The sequence below is a fragment of the Ostrinia nubilalis genome, chromosome 7 (genome assembly GCF_963855985.1).
Source record: "Ostrinia nubilalis chromosome 7, ilOstNubi1.1, whole genome shotgun sequence".
In the NCBI taxonomy this organism is placed as follows: domain Eukaryota; kingdom Metazoa; phylum Arthropoda; class Insecta; order Lepidoptera; family Crambidae; genus Ostrinia; species Ostrinia nubilalis.
The window spans coordinates 12146396-12154197 of NC_087094.1; the positions used below are offsets into that span (position 1 = coordinate 12146396).

Sequence of the window (7802 nt, forward strand, 5' to 3'; positions counted from 1 at the left end):
TCCTTCACAGGTACGCCTTTTGCATGTTACAAATAGTAATTATACGCTTCTAAGTATTCATCAGTACGAGGTGTCTTTAACCACTTTCATTCTGAAAATAAATATGTTTAAATAAATAAATATTGAAAGTAATCAATTTGAAAATTTTCACATAAGTTATTTTCAATCTCTTTCAAATTTCATGCAAACTGATTTAATGTGATATATAAACAGTATTTTATTTCACTTTGTAGTACCTACTCGTAGATACGAGTAAGTAATAAGAGATAGGTTCACTCAATGTAGGTACCTAATGAGGTTTTAGATTTCAAGTTGCAGAAGTTCATTGTTGCGGATTATGCGATTTGCAACTGGCATACTAGTATTAACCCTACCACTGCTTCAGGACAATAAACGGGCCAGTGCAGTGCTGAGAAGAAGCAGCGCAAGAAACTCAGTCACTATAGGGATGTTTCCTGGGTCAAAAAGCAAGTTTTATATATCAAAAAATACTCTACAACGTATCGTATCACTTTTTCAAACTAATGAAAATTTAAAGATTATAAAGCGCGCCAAATTTCATAAGAGGAGGCCCGTGACGTCAATGAGTGCATAAAAGTGCCGCACTTTGTGACGTCTCGCGGAACTTCAACGCACCATAACTATGTAATTATTTGTTAGATTGACAAATAAAAATTTAATATAGGTGTCCAATATTTTTTGATATTAAACATGACGGACTAAAAAAATTTTTTTAGGAAACTAGCCTTTTTTCAGCCTCTTTTTCAAAGGTTTAAAGGTTTTTAAATATACAAAGTTATAAATATTTATGCGAGCTAGGCAGTTACGCATCCCAAGATGAATAATCAGTGTTTTTTTTTAATAATAATAAACTATTTTGCTTTGTTACATAAAGTTTAACGAATTATCAATATTGTATTTCCTGTTAACTGAAAAACATCGCACTTATCAACGGTTACACGCCGCTCTATTCTATTATTATTATCATACATTGATTATAATATTTTATAAACATACTCTCGAATTGAGAACCTTCTTCTTTTTTTGAAGTCGATTAAAATGTAACTAAAACTCTATGAAGTAGTTCAAGCTGACTTGTAAGTAGGTACCTACGATGTTTGTACCTACAAACAGACTCCGGAACCAGTCGGTTAGTGATACTAAGAGCCTGTAAGTTAGGGTTAAAATAATATTGGGACGTGTAAAAGAGCCTACTTGCAAAATATATTAATTTGAATATGTGATATGCCTGGCGCCATCTATCGTATTTAGTAGGTATTCACACATCGAGATTGCGAGACCATGACATCATCACTGGCCGGCGCGGCGTACCGGTTCAGACATGCTCCCAAATACTCCCAATCACCCTTCAGACTTTTGCTTTTAGGTCTAGTTTAGTATGGTAGACCTGCCCGCGTGCCGACTCAGACTTTTAAATGTTCGTCGCCCGCTTTGTTTTAGGTCTAGTTTAGTTTGGCAAGCCTGCCGTTGATGTTGTGGTGTGCGCATCATAGCTTCACCTTCACATTCGATATTAATCAGTTGGTACTTACAACTAAGTATTTACATCAGTTTGTGTTTTAGTGACAACAGGATTAACAAATTGAATCGTTTGACAAATCAGGTAATGTTAAATATTGTTTTGTTATTTGACTTATTTAAAGCATGCAAGCAACAACTTAAGGAGTACAAAGAATAATATTAAAACAATATATTAAGGAGTACAACGCCAATATTAGTCAAAGCATTAACTCTACATTCAAAGTGTGTTATAAATACACTCTGCTTGTTTGTTTATAACCTTAATAGTTGATATTGGAGCATATTTTACCTCGTACAACTAAAAATCGATTTTTTTACACCTAAATCCAATTTCTAAATATGAACTGCCCGGCACCCTTCTATCCTGAAGCCTTCTTCTAATGTTTTTTTTTTTTTATTTTAGAACCATGAGCAAATTAAAAGAAATCACCGGTTACAATATGCAGAAGAAACAAGTTATGAGGTTCGTCAATCTTGACCAGTTAAATATGCCACCGGTGGATCAGTTATATGAGGTAAACAACAGTCTCAGAACAGATTTCTGAATAATGAAAATATTACCTAGTTCTTGCGCTGTAAGATGATGCGTTTGGCCAATGACGGTTCTGAGTCTGATTATAAAACATGTTTTGACAGTTTAAAACGAGTCTTCCAGCGACTTGGCCTAGTTTTAGCTTGGTCCCCGGGCCACCACACTACTCACTCAAATGTGATGATTCGTTTTTATTTTAGAAAATTTAAGCTACATTCTTTACATGATTAAGTTGCTAGGAGCACGGTCTTCTAAGTACCCTGTGATTAAATGATTTTACATAACATACAATTATTACATTCACAGCTATGTTTCGTCGATCACAATGGCAAACCTTATGTCTTTAGGAGATTAAAACCCGAAGTTGCAGATGGTAAGAATCATTATCATTGTTTTGTAATTATTTTAGCAATTTATTGTAAGAGTAGCTGTATTATTTACATTTCTTTTTTCAGATAACTTGGACAAACTCAACTGCGAAAGTTTATCTATAGATTTAAATGACATCAAAGAAATTTTTATCAAATTAACAGATGACCAACGAAATATTGTGATGCACGTGTATTACATGTACAGAAATAACAAGAAATGTACCTATGAGAATGATTCTGGGGAGGTTTGTGAAGAAAACCCAAAAATTATATTGCAGGGACCGGCGGGCACCGGTAAAAGTACTATCATAAATTTTATTGAGAAATTGATAACGTGGGAAGAGAACAAAACATCTGATGCACCAAATAATTTAAAAGTAATAAAATGTGCGTTCACTGGGAAAGCTGCTTCTAATATTGAAGGTTTCACTTTAAATTATACTTTTTCAATTCCTATTTATAAAACAACAAGACTTTCTAAAAAACGAATAGAATCTAAAAAAGAATTATTTAAAGACTGCATATTTTTTATTTGCGATGAAATTTCAATGGTTGGTGAGAGAACTATGAGTGCAGTTAACTTGCGTTTGCAACAAATATTTGATAACGATAAATTGTATGGAGACAGGTTTGTCTTATTAGTTGGTGATTTATACCAAATTGATCCAGTTAGACAACGTCCAGTTTACCCTCAATCTAAATTATGGACATGTTGTGAGTTTTATGAATTAACAAAGATCATAAGACAGCAAGATGAAAAGTTCATTACAGCATTAAACAATTTTAGAGATTCTAAAATGACTGAAGAAGATATCAATTTGTTGAGATCTAGAGAAATTGAAGACTACGATCAAGTACCAGAATCAGTTATTCACATTTTTTATCAGAATAAATATGTTGATGAGTATAACAATTTGAAATTAAATAAGTCCACTGAAAAAGAAGAAATCGTTAACGCGGTTGAAGATTCTGAAAACTGGAATCCATCTCATTTACGTGTAAAAATTGGTATACGTTATATGATAACAAATAATATCGATGTAGGTGATAGCTTAGCAAATGGTACAACTGGAATAGTCAAAGATTTTGATTATGATAAAGACGGTGTATCTGCAATTTGGATGGAATTCCATTCCAGCCAGATTGGTAAAAAACTGAGGTCCGACTATTTGAAGATGCATAATAAGTCAGGTTTTGATAACTGGGTTCCCATACCGCGATCAAAGATAGTCGTTAAATTGATATCAGATCCAAAAGTTAGCAAGACTGTCGGTAATATGTTTCCTTTGAAAGCAGCCGAGGCTATAACTGTTCACAAAAGTCAAGGTCAGACTTATCATGAGGGTGTCTGTATACACATTCAAGAAGATGCGTATGATAAATTACGTACTGACAAGAGTTTGCAATATGTTGCACTAACACGTGTTAAACGTCTTGAAGATTTATACATTATGGGGAAGTTAAATTTTTCTTTAATGAACAGTGCTAAATTTAATCGCACCGAACAAGAAATAAACAGACTGCGGAATGAAAAGAAACTTAAATTAGCATATGAAACCTTTGAGGATAATACTGGGGATGTTATAATTTATTTAAATACGGGATTAACATTTAACGAACATTACCAATTCGTTACTAGTGACAAATGGTACGACAATGCTTCGCTACTAATATTTTCAGAAACAAACACTATAGGATCGGATATAATTGAAATACCAAATTTTGAGATAGCTTTTCGTTCAGATAATGATACCGCTTTGAGGTCAGGTGGGGGAATAATTTGCTATAAAAAGGAAAATAAATTGATAGATGTTATTAGTTCCATGTTAGATGACGAAAACAAAATGTATTTGACATTATTTTCATACGAGAATTCTTTATACATTGTAACAGGTGTAAAAGGAGACTTAAGTGACGATGATTTTATTGAAGCAATCAAAAATTTTATACTTAAGTATGTACGAAATGAAAAATGTATATTTCTCGTTGGAAATATTATTATGTCACCTTCATTAATCAATTTTTTTAATAATTTTAACATAAATACGGAATTATCGTGCAGCATTTCAAATGAGGAAACCAAGTGTGATGTAGTGCTTTCCCGAAATATTAGAATTAACAGGGATCAAATGGGATTCTATCAGTACATACCCGCACCTCATCAGCCAATTTTCGTCAAGTTACCTCCTAAGTGCGAATTGTCAGAGAGTCATGGTGACTCTCAATCTTATTACAGCCAGTCTCAAACCTCGACTGATGAATCTCGATCTGTGATCAGCGAGTCTCAAGACTCTCAAGGCACGTATAGTGAGACTCAATCGGAAAATAGTCAGACTAGTAGCTCACAGCCTTGGTCCCAACCCATGGAAATGGATAATTTTTAAAATTCTTACAAATTGTGATTTGTGATTAGATAATTCTGAAAGTTATTTAATTTTTAGCTTTTAAATTAATTTTTACCTAGCTCTGTGTTTATTGTTTTGTTAGAAATATGAAAAAAGACGAATTCAAGGAATTTGATTACCTCACTTGAGGTTCGGCCAAACTAACGCGTGCAGCCCCTGCGCCTGCGATGGCGACGGCGATCAGTAGAAATTAGTAGGATCGCCATCGCCATCGTGCTTCGTTGCATAGGTATAATAAAAATCTTGAAGATATAAACTGCATAAAAAGTGTAGAGTGAATAGTTTATAAATATATTTAGATTAAATAGTTAGTAACCAAAATCAGAGCATTTGATTCTTCGATGACGAAAAAGCTGTGTATTTATTTGAAGCGCATGGAATGTTGGATCTAAAGGAAGACTGGCGTTTGGCGTTGGCATAACGGAATCCCGCCTCCCGTTTATGCGAATTCAAATTATACGGAACAGCGAATGATTCGAATACTTTTATTTACGCTATTTTGTGTCAAATAATGTTTAATTTACGAGGGTTTCGGATTCCCGACATTTATTACGATCAGCGGAGGATTAAATTTCAATATACGAGCCATTTATACAGCATCTAAGCTTCTTTTGCGCGCTGTGATAAGTTGTCTATCACATAAAGGCGAAAGATAAAATACCTACTATTTTTATCGTTTTACCAGTGTAGACGGACTTAATAATATTATCAACTATTATTGTATTATTATTTAACTGAATCCAAATGTATCTAGGTTAAGTTTTGTTAAAAGTAATAAATGTATTTTTATCAATTAAATTAATATTATTATGTGTAGGTACTCTTATAATAAAATAGATAAGTCGTAGTCAATATACTATTAGTGATAGAGCCTGGCTATAAAATAAGAATAAATAAAATTAACTACAACTGTCAACTAAGTCTAGTATGAATATTTTAGTACCCTCATAATAATGCAAACCAATGGCTAAACTATTTTTTTCCTATTGTAGGTAACAATAAAATACTAGGTTAAATAAAAATACATCGAAGTTTGATAGGGCAGTGGTCCGTGCTCTCTTTTAATTAATTGGAGTGTTGAAGTTATATTTGCACCTTGAAAGCAACTCCATTAGAGAATGAAAGTCGTAGAATGAATAGAGGGTATTCAGCAGATGTCGTCTGTCGCATAGAGGGTGGGCCCGAATGCTGCCCTTTTCATATTTTAGCCACCTTCAGGTATATTTTCGTTGAAGCGGGCCGGTCGTGGGGCGTACGGCACTATTGCAGTAAGAGCATTCTGGCTACGACTAGAGCTAAAGGAGCGCATCCACGCAAAGACCCGCGTACGCCCCGTAGTTGTGTCCATGCACGCCTTGAAATTTGTGACAAGTTATGTAGTTGTAAAAAGAGCGTTATTGCACTAAAAAATTAGAACTCTTCTGCGTGTTCGTCAACTATGTACAAACACATTATTCTATGTAAATATGTAAAGTATGCACACCATTAAATACTTTTTAACCTGGAGGTTTCCTGAGGTTTGCTGTAAAATACGTATTACATGATTCAGCGCCTGATGCATGAAAACGTAACAAAAAGACAGGGTATCCGCATTTAATATTGTCGAAAATCGATCACGGCACGATTGTGCCCTCTCAGGAAACTTTCTAACGACATAACCGTGCAATTGATATGCCCCAAGTGTAGGCCCATTGTAAAGAAAAGAAAATCCCTATCCGAAAATCTTGGGTGAGTTAGGAGTTGGGTTGCATCAGTATTCGACTCATGCCAACGCCCGGTGTCGGTTCCTTCCCGCCCTCTGCGGTAAACTCCTACAGTAATTTGACTTTGTTGTTATAACTCAGTTTTAGTTGTTTGTCGCCGTTGGCAGATTTATTGCTTTAGTGAATGTCGCTAAATAGTCAAAGCGAAGCAAATTGATACTTGCAGTTGTTGTGGACTGTTATTTGCGATTGTTTGCGGGTATTGTTTTATTACTGGTTTCTTCACTTAGTTTGTGCCTAGGACTTTGTACGCGTGAAAATTGTTTATTTTTTATTTCTTTTTACACAAAACAAGGCAGGTACCTATTGGACCGCAATCGCACCTTATGATGTTGAGGGTGATAAGCAGGCTAGGTACCATCCTGCCATGTAAGTGCCTAATCACTCTCGCCTTCAAAATGCTGGATTATATTTTAAATTACAGTTTTCAACGAGGTCCTCCTAGTCGTGTCTGCTAAATTCACGATCCATTTTTTATGATGAAGTAATTGATAAAATAAAATAGTTTTTAAATTCACATTTATTACACCTTAATGTATTATTCAAATTGTTTATATAATTTTATATAAGATTTAAAAGCAATAAAATCAATCACACGAAATGCACAGTTGTCCAGAATTAAAGGATTCGCGTTTAATTTCGCGAAAGGCAATCGATCTCATACTTATCTAGGATAATGTACACACGATCCCTTCATTTAATTTACATAGTGCAGCTATTGTTCATTTTTCTATGAAAGGGGATTATCCTCGCTTAGCGTTCCGTGGGGATTTGTCCCACTGCGGATTCTTATGAGCCGCCCACATGTAGGTCAGTTAGGGGACTTGATCGATTTATCAGAACAAAAATTAAGTGGAATAGTCAATTTATTTAGGCATTATAATTCGTTTCGCTCTTGTTAGAGTGGTCGTGGTCACGTTGAGGCTTTGTTCAAATCAGTTGTAGAGGCGGACACAACTCTCCGCACGATCTCCCTAGCTACTCCAGTTAATTCGAGATAATCATACCTCTGTAGTAACACAAGTAGTAAAGACTAAATGACAATGAAAGTTGTTACTCTTTATGTAAATAATATTGTTCCTAATTAATTTAATTACACACTTGTAAATGTGAATATTGAAATACAGTAATATTTTTTTATTTTTGCTTAAGGACTTTCATAATAAAGGTGGGCAAAGTCGTGGAGCAA

General features: G+C 34.5%; 1 long non-coding RNA gene across 1 annotated transcript; it reads left to right on the forward strand.

The window, feature by feature from the left end:
- The first annotated feature begins 1526 nt into the window (after nucleotides 1-1526).
- On the forward strand, nucleotides 1527-5766 carry LOC135073335 (uncharacterized). The gene is made up of 4 exons (XR_010257613.1): nucleotides 1527-1624; nucleotides 1946-2057; nucleotides 2381-2447; nucleotides 2530-5766. It is a non-coding gene; the product is annotated as an uncharacterized LOC135073335 (long non-coding RNA).
- The last annotated feature ends 2036 nt before the right edge of the window (nucleotides 5767-7802 follow it).